The sequence below is a fragment of the Aquarana catesbeiana genome, linkage group LG03 (assembly GCF_042186555.1).
Source record: "Aquarana catesbeiana isolate 2022-GZ linkage group LG03, ASM4218655v1, whole genome shotgun sequence".
In the NCBI taxonomy this organism is placed as follows: domain Eukaryota; kingdom Metazoa; phylum Chordata; class Amphibia; order Anura; family Ranidae; genus Aquarana; species Aquarana catesbeiana.
The window spans coordinates 104,112,351-104,127,617 of record NC_133326.1 but is presented as its reverse complement, the minus strand read 5'-3'; positions in this window follow the sequence as shown (position 1 = coordinate 104,127,617).

The window sequence follows — 15,267 nt, the reverse complement described above, 5'->3', positions numbered from 1 at the left end:
CTTAGAAATCCTGAAGCCGATCTTGGTTTTTGGGGCCCCGTACGCGGCTAGGCTCCCATAAAGTCCCACACATGTGGTATCCCCGTACTCAGAAGAAGCAGCAAAATGTATTTTGGGGTGCAATTCCACATATAACCATGGCATGTGTGAGCAATATATCATTTAGTGACAACTTTTTGAATTTTTTTTTGTCATTATTCAATCACTTTGGACAAAAAAATTTAAATATTCAATGGGCTCAACATGCCTCTCAGCAATTTCCTTGGGGTGTCTTCTTTCTAAAATGGGGTCATTTGGGGAGGGGGGGTTGTACTGCCCTGCCATTTTAGCACCTCAAGAAATGAGATAGACAGTCATAAACTAAAAGCTGTGTAAATTCCAGAAAATACCCTAGTTTGTAGACACTATAATTTTTGCACAAACCAATAAATATACACTTATTGACATTTTTTTTTTACCAACGACATGTGGCTGAATACATTTTGGCCTACATGTATGACTAAAATTGAGTTTATTGGATTTTTCTTATAACAAAAAGTAGAAAATATCTTTTTTTCAACATTTTTGGTCTTTTTCCGTTTATATGGCAAAAAATATAAATCGCAGAGGTGATCAAATACCATCAAAAGAAAGATCTATTTGTGGGAAAAAAAGGAAGCAAATTTTGTTTGGGTACAACATTGCATGACCGCGCAATTACCAGTTAAAGCAGCGCAGTGCCAAATTGTACAAAGTCCTCTGGTCTTTAAAGCCAAAAGGTCCGGGGCTTAAGTGGTTAAGATTCACTTAGTAGTACCAGTATATTATATTAACCTCAAGGCACTGAGGTACATTTTCACATGGGTAGACAGTAATTGCCTTTCATAACTGATATAAAATTGACCTCTGCCTCAATTTCTATGTAGTTTGCATTTAACTAGACTGGTCCAGTATTTAAATTATTTGTGTTCAGCTGTATGCTATCTTACAACCTTGATAGAGCTTATTTCATCTGACTTTTTAAAAATTGAATTCCATCATACTGGTTATGTTTCCAAAATACTGTGTAAAATTATTCACTGGCCCATTGGATTAATAATTCCTTCGTAATGGATGCTGATTGACTTTGATACAGTTTATTCATTAAAACTAAACCTTATGACTACATTATGACTTGGGAGTAGGTATTCCTTCTGAAATCAAAATCAGAGCACGAATGGCCTCTTGCACACTGATGCTTGGGGCTGTAAAATGTAAAATATGTATCTTCCCACCAGGGAGCCACAGCTGCTGCATACAACCAACCATAGAAATCAATACCTGCAAGTGGGTATATGCTGATACTTGCGTAAGCTCACCCATGCATATTAGTTACATAGTTGTTCAACCTGTGTGGGCATATGTGTAAGTATTATGTCCCTAACATTTCCCATATCCCTGAATATTGTGTTCAATAAGATGTTCATCTAAGGATTTTTTAAAATTAGTTAACTTTACCGCTGCAACCACCGATTGTGGAAGGGGGCTCCACATACTTACCACTCTAAAGCCCCGTACACACGGTCGGACTTTGTTCGGACATTCCGACAACAAAATCCTAGGATTTTTTCCGACGGATGTTGGCTCAAACTTGTTTTGCCTACACACGGTCGCACAAAGTTGTCGGAATTTCCGATCGACAACCACGCGGTCACGTACACCACGTACGACGAGACTAGAAAAGGCTGGTTCAGAACCAAGCGCGGCACCCTTTGGGCTCCTTTTGCTAATCTCGTGTTAGTAAAAGTTTGGTGAGAGACGATTCGCGCTTTTTCAGACTCGTGGCTTTCAGATCGTTTTCTGCCGTTCAGTTTGTGCTTGTGGGTTTGTATTTGCTCTTCAGTGCGTGCAGTCAGTTCGTATCGGAGTTTTCTGTGCGATCTTGTCCGCTCGTTGCTGTTTTTCAGGTCGCTCTTCACAGGCCTTGCTGTTCTTCAGTGCGTTCTGTTACTTCGTTCTGAGCAGCCGACCGTTTTCTAGCCATGTTTCGTATGCGTACTCCTTGTACAGTTCGTGCTGTGCGGGGGCTTGGTGTTGGGGTCCTGACCTTGACACAAGTCCAGTCCATGAACAGGGTGGGGAGGAGTTCATGGACCAAGAATTGGTTGCTTCAGCGTGACCAGTTCTGTCATATGCCTTTGCTCCGTGAGATCCGTGAGAATAATCCTGATGATTTCAGGAACTTTCTCAGGATGACGGACCCCGTATTTCACCGTTTGTTGGCTTCGCTGACCCCTTATATTAGCAGGCAGGATACCTGCATGAGGCAAGCCATCACTGCGGAGCAGAGGTTGGTCGCTACCCTGCGGTATTTGGCCACAGGGAGAAGCCTACAGGACCTCAAGTTCTCGACAGGCATCTCCCCCCAGGCTCTTCTTTGTGGACATTTACTGCTTGTGTTTGTTTGAGCTGACCCTGACAGAAATGTGTGGAGTGCAGAAAATGTTGTGATTGTGTAACCTTATACAAAGCACTGTTGGCTGTTATTTACTAAATGCAAAGACACTTTTCACTACAAGTGCACTTGCAACTGCACTGAAACTGCACTTGTAGTGCAAAGTGGATTTGCCCTTAGGAAATTACCCCCATTTTCTCATAAAACAACAATTACATCACCCCAAAAGTGTTGTAGCGTTGAGACAATAATCCACACATTCTTGATGAACAATCTTTTTAATACCTGCACAATCACATGTGCATTTACCAAAGGTTTTTCTGACAAACCAACATGTTTGTTGTATAACAATTTTTGTGGTGTCATTATCCAAAATCAAAATGTGCATTTTATAGAAAACAGGCCTGTGTAAAACCCACAAGAAAGACACAAATCTGGATCTTACAAAGTTCACATATGGTAGAACTTGAAGGCAATATCAGACATGAGTATTTAGGAACTGTGTTTGATATTGCGTTCAGATGGGGGGAAATCACCCCTGGAAAAGCCAAATTTGGAAGATGCACACAAATTTCCCAATGTCAACATGTGCTATCTGCCATCACGGGGGATCAAGGGACGTGTTTTGGGGGAGAAAGCCCTTCCTCACCGCTACTTTATAATTGAGGAAGGGGTTGCACCCCCAAAACGCGTCCATTGATCTCCCGTGATGGCAGATAGCACATGTTGGCACACTGTGTGCATCCTCCAAATTTGGCTTTGTGAAAAATCACAAAAACATTTCGCACATTGTAGCACACAAAAGAAGAAAGTGATTTGGAGGGGCTTTAAACTCGCCCCAAAACATCAATGATGTTTTTATATTTTGGAATAACATCATTGATGTTTTGCTTGATGTTTTCCAATTGTAAATTACACCCCATGATCTCCCCGATCAGGATCTGGGCACTTTCTGATGTGAAAGGATCTTCATCCACAACCTCACGATCACCTAAAAAGAGAGGAAACCCAAAATAAATTAGGTCTAAAAAAAATGCCGCCATCCATCTCTTATCTGAGCCTGTGGTCGCAGACACTCACCTGTTGTGGTGACTAGTTCCACCACGTCTTCTTCCTCCTGCTCATCTTGTGTTGGGTGGATTTCCCCTTCTTCCAGAGGGGGGGGGTCTCTGGTCTCCTCAGATGAGGGGTGTCCTCCGAGTCTTTTCTCCCCTATGTAAAACAAAAATGGTATACTTAGCACACAGATATTTGATGGCAGAACTCTAAAGATGAAACATTGCTTGGAAGTGGGGTACAATTATCTATTTTAGCCGAGTTCCAAGATGTAGCTTTTTTAGTGCCCTTTGTCAAGCTGCAATACTTTACCTGTTTGGTACAAGCTTCACAGATGGAGACCCCCCTATAGTATACACTGGGGCACCTGTGTGGCCCCCCTAATAAAAATGGTGTTCTGGGGTCCCACACTAGTGCTCCAGTGTCCAGATGTGAAAACAGCTGCTCAGTGTCCTCTCCTTACACACAATCTAGTTTGCATTTCATTCTAGTAACAAAGCCATCTACACAACCCAATTCTTTGAAGACAAGTATAGGGCCTCAAAATGGTGGCCAAATGCATATGGGCTAAACAATGGTATTTTATAGTCCGAAAAAAAAATGTGTGATCCGAACGAATAATGTGCCCATGAACATGAAAGTTGCCATTTTAAACTGTACAACAGTTCCTAAAAGCACATGGAGCAGCACGAACGTGATAAACACAAGAACAATAGGAACACAGCACAACTACTTACTTTTTTGCAGCACTCTCCGGATCTTTCTGTACTGCTCGTGTTCTCGTAATTTGAGGTCCGACCACCGCTTCCTGAGCTGATCTTTCGATCGTCGTACCCCGAATTTCCGGTGCAGACTCCTGACCACTTTCGCCATGATCTTGGCCTTTCGGACATTGGGGTTGGGGTAAGGCCCATACTTTCCATCATAGTCGGCCTTCTTCAGGATGTCCACCATCTCCAACACCCTGCATCTGCTGACAAGTGACGTGGCAAGTGACACCCTGCATCAGCTGACAAGTGATGTGGCAAGTGACACCCTGCATTAGCTGACAAGTGACGTGGCAAGTGACACCCTGCATCCGCTGACAGGTGACGTGGCAAGTGACACTCTGCATCTGCTGACAAGTGACGTGGCAAGTGACAATCCCCAATATGTGGCAGGTGACGTGGCATGTGACAATCCGCAATGTGTGGCAGGTGGCGTTGTGGCAAGTGACAATCCGCAACATGTGGCAAGTAACAATCCGCATCTGAAGGCAGGTGACGTTGGCAAGTGACGCGCTCAGGCTCTGACTGATTCTGCTTATGGTGAGTTGAAATATTTTATTTTATACAACAATGTAATAATAGAAATATTGCACTTCAATCATTTTTTTTGCGATACGGCACTGCGTCGATTTAACTGAAAATTGCACAGTTGTGTGATGCTGTACCCAAACAAAATTTAGAATAAAGTTAGAACTAAAAAATTGTAGGGAGTTTCTTACTGCTATAATCTTTAAAAGGCATTTTCTGCATTACAGAGTATTTTCAGTCTGTACAATTAAAGCCAGTTATTTTCAGTGTTCTCCTGTGTGGAGATATGTTTTTAATTGATCTATTGTAGCAGTCATCGATAAGGGACGAGAACAGTGGTGTGTGTGTGTGTGTGTGTGTGTGTGTGTGGGGGGGGGGGGGGGTAGGGGGCGGCATTGAAGGACCCGGCCTTGGGGCGGCAAAGCGCCATGAGAAAATTTAGTTTGCATATGTAGTGCTATACAAGTTATTTATTCATTCATTCATAAAGCCTTATACTTAGCATATCACAGTTGTGCCAGGAACGGAGGTTACAGACAGCAGCAAAGACCTAGTCATTGATACCTGCCTTTTTTTATAAATTCTTTATTTATCAATAAGGCACGTACACAGGTTACTATACACTCCTTGATCACATAGTCATATCATTACAATAATTTTTGAGAAAAACCTTCAGAGGTAGATTGTCACATAGTATCATGAAAAGGTGCTAGGCTATGCAGAATTTACGAAGAGCCTGATCCATTCACGGGAACAATCAAAATACATGACATGACCATTAAGTGCAGTGTATGAGCTTATGTTTTCTATATTAAAGTGTATGTAGACCCTCTCCTATACCCAGTGAAGTGAATAGCCTCAGATGATACTTAGAGATGAAACAAATCTCCCTATATAAGTTTTACATGTATATCTGCTGTCTTTCCCTTTGTACACTCTTTAGAAAGTACAGATCATGTTATCAATCTTTCTTCTTCTTCCAGCAGTGGGTGTGGACTAGTCTGGGCTTACACTGTGTGAGAGCTGATTGGAGGAAAGGCACACCCCCTCCACATAGGCAGAGGAACGAAGGAACATGCAGAGTTGTATTCTGAATAGACAAGCTCTCTGATAAACTACCTCTAAGCTCCCTCCCTGACACAAATTTTCAGCTGCTGTTATCTCATGTGTCGGAGAGCTTGTCAGAAGTTATCATGCTGATAACAGAGGAACAGAGCAGGAGAAAGACACAGCACTTATGGGGCGTAGACACAGGCGGACTTTCCGACTGGACTAGTCCGACGGACTTTCAGACGAACTTTTGACAGACTTCCAACTGACTTTTTTTACGAACGGACTTGCCTACACACGACCGTACTACGGACGGACTTGCCTAGACACGTCCGGACTTTCTGGCAGACTATGTCCGCCAGTCTTCCCGACGGAGTTACGTCGGACTTTCCGAAAGAACGGACTTGCCCACAAACGAACAAGTCTGTGCATTTTGAACGTGACTCGGGTACGACGGGACTAAAAAAAGGAAGTTAATCTCGCTGCTTTTATCGGCGAGATTGACACCTTGCGAGCTCCCTTGCGGGGCATACCAGGCCCTTAGGTCTAGTATGGATATTAAGGGGAACCCCCTACACAAAAAAAATAGCGTGGGGGTTCCCCTCAGAATCCATACCAGGCCCTTATCCGAGCACGTAGCCCGGCCGGTCAGGAAAGGGGGTGGGGACAAGCGAGCGCCCCCCCTCCTGAACCATACCAGGCTGCATGCCCTCAACATGGGGGGGTGGGTGCTTTGGGGGAGGGGGGCGCCCTGCAGGGGTTCCCCTTAAAATCCATACCAGACCTAAGGGACATCGTCGCCTCCCCCTCACGCTCGCCGCAATAGGAAATAAAATGTTTCTATTGCGGCGAGGGGGAGGCGAGCATGAGATGTAGTACCCTGCCCTTGCATCCAGCATATAGACGAACGGGCTTTCCGTTAGGAACTGAGTCCGGAGGAGTTACGACGTAAAGATTTGAAGCAGGTTTCAAATCTAAAGTCCATCGGATTTCTGATCGAAACGGTCCGTTGGATGTCCGATGCAGACCACACACGGTTGGATTGTTCCCCAGATTCGGTCCGTCGGACCAGTCTGGTCGGAAAGTCCGCCCGTGTGTACACGGTATTAGAGCTTTGGAGAGAGATAAGTAAACACTATAGATATACCTGTATGTGCCTAGGTCAAATTTTATGAATGGGGTTTACATCCACTTTAAGTTTGCTATAAACAAGGGTAAACACAAGCTAGGAGTCTAGAAGAGATTGGGAGAAAAACAGAATTAGATATACAGGTATATTGGGATAAGTGGGCAGGGAAATATTGGTCGTGTTCAGAATCAAGAAGCACAGGGAAAAGATCAATGAAGGAAAGTGGGTGGTGGACGTAGATCCCAGCTCATCGCCATCCCACACCATGCATGAGCTGCACCAAATTCTGAGTGCTCCAGTTTTAGTATATCACCCCCATAGTCACTGTGGGAGTGCATTGTGTTATTGTTACCATAGATCCAGAGTGCAGCTTCTAGCTTCAAAAGGTTATTAGTATATCACAGTTGTTGCCACCTTTCGGACCACATGGACCAATAAACTCACAATTTTTAGCCACTTACATAAATAGTACATGCCTTATACATACAGTGCTCTGGCTCTCTGCCCCCTCCCACTGGATCACACTGCTGCCTTATACACATAATGCCCTGACTCTCTGCCCCCCCCCCTCCTCCCGCACTCTGCATTGCTACTGCCTTACACAGACTCATAATATGATTTCACCTCCTTATCCAGCCATGTGCTCAAGCTCCATCCACCCTCCCATAGTCTGTGATCAGCACTGCCATTGGGAGTCTCCTCCTTCTTCACCTCCCATTCTCTGCACTACGCCCGGTGCATCCCTCTGAGTCCACAGGAGCTGGAACTACAAAAGATGCATCGGGTATCAATGCACGCTGACAGTATTGACTGCACACATTGAGAACAACACTGGAAACAACATTGGGCGGTATAAATCCGCCACAATGTTGATTTGCGGCAGAACCCCTGGGGACCACCAAAATTTTCTTGTGGACCATAAGTGGTCCACGGACCACCGATTTATGATCGCTGGTATATCACATTTACAGAAGATATGCATGATATCTCCTGTGGCAAGACCACATCCCCCACAGATATTGAAATCTGCCTAAAGCAGAAACATTATCGTACTATTAAATGGATGAGGAATTTTAAATATGTATGCTTAAAATAGTTCCAATTTAAAATGTGATTTTACATTAAGTACCTCTGCTGCAGCTCTTGCTGCAATACTCACCTCCACTCTAGTGCTGTCCTCCACATACTCACCACTCCAATCCTACGTTGTTTTTCCTCTGATTGGTATACAAGATATGCTAGAGAGGGTGAAGAAAGGAAGCGCCACCTGAGTGCAGCATTAGTAGGTACTTTTAATGACACAAAGTTAAAAAACACTTACAAGAGACATAATTAAAAAGGCTCATCTGTAGATAGGTGATCCTGGTGAGTTCCTCGGGCTCCAGTCTGGATGGTGTGTCAGCGGTGTAAGGCTGCAGGGGAAGCTGTTCAGCAGGTGGTTCGTCCTGTGGCCATCAGGGAGAAGCTGGGTCCGGCGTGGAGCGCACAGAGGGTGTGCGTGACGTCACGGACCGTTCAGCGGCTTCCGGGTACACTCCAGGGGGAGGGCTCACATCGAGGGAGGATTCAGGCAGTGGGAGAGCACTGGATAGGCTACGAGCTCGGAGCGGCTGCTCCTTTAATAGGCCTGAGGGGGCAGTGTGTCAGTGCTGTGCTATTTATAGGCCAGCGCTGTGGGACAACAAGGCTCAGCGCCGGCTGATAGCACAACGCTGTTAAGGACTGGTACAGTGCGGTGGACTCAAAGGGGGAGGGGGTATGGAGCAAAATTTGTGAGCGACCGCACTGGAGTGAAGGAGGGAACACAAAGAAAATTACATCTGGGGAGGGGGCACATACTGGCTGAGGGAATGTTAACACGTATCAAATATCATATGCATATAAATAAGTTAAATTATGAAGAATATGTAGAAAAAACAGATACAAAAAATTATATATATAAAAAATTATAAAAAAATTATTATATATATAAAAAAATATATATATAAAAAGGGGGGGGGAACATGTGTGAAAAAGATTATCATTATATGGAACAGATATGTGTACATGCATGCATGCACACACACATATACATGCATGTACACATACATATGAAATATAGCAAGGATTACAGGCAGTATGTATTTAAATAATCAGTACAAAAAAGTATATATATATAAAAAAATCTTATATATACTTTTATATGTAAAAACAAAAAGTATATTAAAAATATAAAAATATATATAAAAAATATAAAAATATATATAAAAAATATAAAAATATAAATACATATATGGACATATAGTAATGCACATATGTATAAGAAAAATTACTATATGGAGAGTAAGAGATATATATGAATATGGGAGTATGATAAGCCGGGGGAGGGGGGGGGTTATTATTAGTATGCGTGTGCCTGCGCACAATGTGGTGTGTGCATATGTAAGAATGTACAAAGTCAGAAGACGGATAGACCGGGGCGTGGGCTGGTGGGGGGGGGGAAGGAGGGGAGGGGAAAAGGGCAAAGGAAAGAAAGAAAAGGGGGGGACGAGAGGGGGGGAGAAGGGAAGGAAGGTGGTAAGGGGGGGGGGGACAGAGGAGGAAAGGAGGGGAGAAGGAAAGAGGAAGAGAAGAGGAAGAAAAAAGAAAGGGAGAAAGAGGGGAAATGGGGGAAGCTAGATGGTGTGGTGGGAAGGCGAGGTGGCTCATAACAGTGTGTGTACCTCGATTTCTTCGTTTAACCCACCAGGTGTAAGGGTGCCCAAGGAGTAGATCCAGTAGGTTTCTTGTTGGCACAGACGTTTGAAGCGTTCAGCTGTAGGGAATGTGGTGGGGATGGACTCAATAATCCACACGCCTAGGCCAGCAGTGGACCGGCCGTGGTGTGTAAGAAAATGTTTGGGGACGCTGTGATGGTCACGACCCTTTTCGATGAAGAGCCGGTGTTCCCCAAATCATGCTCTGAGTGCCCTTATGGTGCGACCAACATAGAATTGCCCACAGGGGCAGGTCAGGCAGTATATGAAAAAGTCTGTAGAGCAGTTGTAGAATTCTTTGAGGGTGTAGCTTTTGCCTTTGACGTTAAAAGTTTTCTGACCATGTTGTACGAATGGACAAGTGAGACAGAGGGGTTTTTTACATTGGTACATCCCTCTGAGGGGTATAAGGACAGGTTGCAGGGAGATGGGCTGGGAGGACTTGATTTTACTGGGTGCAATTTTGCTCTTAATGTTCCTTGATCTCCTTTATGTTACTTTTGGTTTTGTCCCAACTGTGGCTTTCAAGTGGGAGTCTTCCAGGAGAATGGACCAGTGTGATTCTAGTATTTTTTCCATTTTCTTATGTTTGTCGTGAAACTGTGTGATGAAGCGGGTTGGTTGTTTGGCAGCAGGAGAGGAGTTATGACGACTGATTTGAGGCTTGCGGTAGTTGTTGAAGGCTGCCTCTATGAGAGGAGCAGGGTATCCTTTATCTTGAAATTTTTTAGATAGAAGTAGGCCATGGGCTTCATAGTCTGAGTCTCTGGTGCAGTTCCTCCTAAGATGGCAAAACTGGCTCCGGGGAATATTGTTCACCCATCTGGGATGGTGGCAGCTGGTATAGTGTATGAAGGAATTGCCTGCAGTAGGTTTGATGAAGTTTTTGGCATATATGGTTTCATTGTCATGGCAGAGTTCGAGGTCTAGGAATGCCAGAGTTTCGGGGTCAGCCACGTGGGTGAATGATAGGCCCAAGGTGTTGGTGTTGCAATGCTGGACGAAGGTGAGTATGCCATCGAGTGTACCATCCCAGATGATAACTATGTCATCAATATATCGACCATAGTATATTATGTTTGCGGCAAAGGGGTGGTCTGCTGCGAGGTACATGTGTTCCCAATATCCCATGGTGAGATTACCGCCATACAGGATATTATGGACCAGACACTTGGTCCATAGTTAGCCGAAAAGCTAACATTATGCTGTGTTCGCGGCAAATTCGAAAGCCGCAGAACACTGTTAAAGTCTATGGGAAATTAACATAAAAATTCAAAAGAGCTAATTTTAAAGGCTTATATGCAATATATTGCCATAAAAAGAGGGGACCTGGGTCCTGTTCCAGGGGACAAATATCAATGCAAAAAAAAAGGTTTTAAAAACGTCCGTTTTTTCAGGAGCAATGATTTTAATAATGCTTAAAGTGAAACAATAAAAATGAAATTATCCTTTAAATATCATGCCTGGGGGATGTCCTTAGTATGCCTGTAAAGTGGCGCAGTTTTCCCGTGTTCAGAACAGTACCACAGCAAAATGACATTTCTAAAAGAAAAAAAGTCATTTAAAACTGATCGCGGCTGTAATGAATTGTTGGGTCTCTGCAATATAAATAAGACTCAATGAAAAAAACGGCATGGGTCCCCCCCCCCAGTCCATTACCAGGCCGTTGGGGTCTGGTATGAATATTAAGGGGAACCCCGAACCAAAATTTTGAAAAACCCCGAACCAAAATTTAAAAAAAAAAACGAACACTTTTTATGGCAATAACTTACATATAAGCCTTTAAAATGAGCACTTTTGATTTTTCATGTTCGTGTCCCATAAACTTTAACGGTGTTTGTGTGTTAGTTCCGAATTGTATGCCTGTTCATAAGTTCTGGTGTGAACTTGCTCATCCTTACTGTCCATTAATCACTTCAGCTTCGAAAGGTTTGCCCCTCCCCTTCATGAACAGGCCATTTTTTGTGATACGGCACTTCGTTACTTTAACTGAGAATTACAGGGTACCCAAATAAAATGTTTGTCCTATTTTCCCCACAAATAGAGCTTTCTTTTGGTGGTATTTTATCAACTCTGTGGTTTTTATTTATTTGCGCTATAAACAAAGAAAGACTGACGATTTTGAAAAAAAAAACAATATTTTTTACTTTTGCTATTATTATTATTATACAGGATTTATGCAGCGCTTTACAATATAAAAGGAGACAATACAGTTACAATACAATAAAAAACGGAAAATTGTATACTCACCTTTCCGTAATTTTCCTTTCCTGTCGCATCTTCATGGCAGCATACACTTTGGGTTGTGACTCCGCCCCCACAACCTGGTAGGACCACATAGCTATAAATTGTAGAGAGGGCCCCCGCCCCAGTATTCTCTGTATATATCACCTCAGAAGGATGGGAGATTGTATGCTGCCATGAAGATGCGACAGGAAAGGAAAATTACGGAAAGGTGAGTATACAATTTTCCGTTTTCCTGTCGCATCATGGCAGCATACACTTTGGGGAATAACTCGCACAACTGGGTGGGAATGCAAACTAAGTTTATTAACAAAGAATAGAAGAATTGGCCTGGATAACGGATCTCCCAAAATCCACTGTGGATAAGCGAGTGGAATCCACCTTATAATGAGACATAAAGGTGTTCCTGGAAGACCAGGTAGCTGCTCTGCAAATTGTCTCCACCGAGACTCTACAATATGCCGCCCAGGAGGTTGCCACTGCCCTGGTGGAGTGTGCCCTTAAGCCCTCAGGTAGTTGATGGTTACTTAATGAATAGGCTTTCTTGATGGTCTTTACTAGCCATGAAGCAATGGTGCGTGAGGATGCTGCTTGACCTCTCCTGAATCCATGCGGGATGATTAGGAGACTTTCCGTCTTTCTGATGGATTTGGTTCCTGAGAGATATTCCAAGACGTTACCTTTGACATCTAATGGGTGAGGATCGCCCTGATCCATGCTGAGTGCTGGGAGATTAATCTCCTGGTTGAAATGAAAAGATGAGGATACCTTGGGGATGAAGCGATCTGAAGGTCTTAGGACTAGTCTGTCTGGAAAAACAACCAGATATGGTTCACTAACCATTAAAGCTTGTATCTCTGACACCCTTTTAGCCGATGTTATGGCTATTAAGAAGGAAACTTTCAATGTTAGATCTCAGAGGGGATGTTCTCCATTGGGAAAAAAGGTTCCTTAGATAGTGCTTCCAGAACAACTGAAAGGTCCCAGACCGGGAAGGAAGGTTTTCTGGGGGGCCTCAGTTTTAGACAGGCCCTTTGAAACTGAATTACAAGGGGATCTTTTGCCCATTTAACTCCTGTCAAGGCGGACAGGGCCGACAACTGAACCTTCGGATCAGCCCGCATCTTCCGTGATCCCGTGACCATGTCCCCTAGTGACGAAACGACGTAGGGAGGAGGAGCCACGTCCTGACATCACCGCTGTGCGGCTAGTCCCGGAAGATATGGGCTGATCCGAAGCCGGCCGGCTTTCTTATCTGTTTTGCTGTTTTTATACCGTCCAATTGTTAGTGTCCATTTGACTTTTATCTACTCAATAAATCAAAAAGGATTTACGCTATGTGGAGCACTTTATGTGTTTTATTTCTTGGTAATTACATCACCCTGCTGTGACTGATGGTGAGGATCCCAAGGGACATGGAGATATCTTGTGGTTGCCTGTGAGATCCCGGGCTGGGGTTGCAGCCATCTGCTCAGTGTGGTCTCCTGTAATAAGGGACCATCACTTTCTGGTAAGCGGCAGTGTTTGTCTAAGGTGGAGGCCCCATCAATGCACTTGGCACTTTATGAAAATTTATATCACTCATCACTTTGGAATTCGTTTTTTTCACCTTATGGACTTTTCTATTTAAACTTTCATTATTCCATTTCCCCATACGTGCACTGTATGGACATTTTTGAATTAATTTATGTTTGCACGTTTTTGATTCAAGGTGTATAATCTTTGTACTTATTATTGAGGTATTTATGTCATTAATTTTTGAAACACTCAATTTTGTAGTTTCCATCACACTTATGTTAGCGCGACTTTATTGATTATTTATTCTGATTTGTGTCGTATAACACTGGATAGTTGCAGCTATTTCTCACTTATTTGTTGTTTTTGTTGTTAGCGCAGTATTTTTTTATACACATATCTCCTGTATTCTATAGGCTTATAGGCTTTCGCATCCCTATATCTCTCCGGGAGATTGCGCCTCAGGGGAGGCGGCCTTTGTTGTTTCGGCCTTCTGTCTGATGGGATGAGACCTGACTTCCCACCTGTCACTTTAGAAATTGCAGCATCCAGCTTTGCCCCGAAGAGGCTTACCCCATCGTATGGAATTCGGCACCAATTGGATTTTGAGGCAGGGTCGGCCGACCAGGGTTTAAGCCATAGCGCCCTTCTGGCCATAACAATGGCTAGCATGGATCTTTATGCGGATCTAATAGTGTCCACGAAGGCTTCCGCCACAAAGTCCCCTGCAAGGCTAAGTTCTTGCAAAGCCTTAATGATTTGCTCTTGATCTGCTCCCTCAGTGAAGAGTTTTGCGGTACTTGAAGACCAACTGGAAATAGCTTTCCCGACGGCGGCCAGTGTCACTGCTGGTCTGCAGGCGCCACCTGCAAATAGGTAAGCCCTTTTAAGAACTGTATCGACCTTTCTGTCCAGCACGTCCCTGAATATCACTGCATCTTCAATGGGGAGCGTCACATGTCTGGCTAGGCGCATCAAAGAAGCGTCTACTACTGGAGCGGAAACCAAAGGAGATACCTTGGGTTCCTTCAGCGGGTACAATTTGGCAAGTCTGTTGGATAGACTAATCTTTTTTTCAGGGTTCTGCCATTCCTCTTTAATCAGGTCATCTAGCTCCTCGATGAACGGAAAAGCTTCTGGAACTCTTTTGAGATTCGGGAAATACTTCCTCTGCTTCTGCTGAACCTCCTCCGGTTCCTCCCAGCTTATCGCTTCCTTGACCGATTTCACGAAAGGTCCAATAAGCGAGAAATCAAAACCAGCTGATGCTTCCAGCTCTTCATCGTCTGACAGGAATTCTTGTTCCCTTGATGTACTGGAATGGGATGGTGAGGCGCTCTGGGCTGTAACCTCCGCATCCGGAGTTGAGACATGCAGAGCAGGGACACCCGTAGGCTCTATAGTATCCAGCTCTTTCTCCCTGGTGGCCTCATCAATACATCTGCGGCAAGCTAGTTTGTCTAGTAGGGCTGTGGCCCCGCATAGCCAGCAAGCATTTCCGGCTGGACGGGAGGGGTGCACAGGAGACTGGTGTCTGCATGCAGGGGATCTTCTGTGGTAGGAACTTCTATGGCTTGAGTAGGATTGACTCCTTCTACGGCTTCTCCTATGGCCTGAGCGGCTTCTTCCGCGTGAGCGGCTTCGCCTATGGCTGGAGCGGCTTCTCCTGTGTGAGGTCTCTCTTCGTTTTGATTTTTACGACCTTGATGACCTGTTGGGGCTGACCAATTAGGCAGCGTTAGTACGATCCTGCTCTCTTTTTCAATCTTCACTACTTACCATGGGAATCCCCCCCCCTTACCTATTTGGCTGATGGTGATCTGCTGGGGC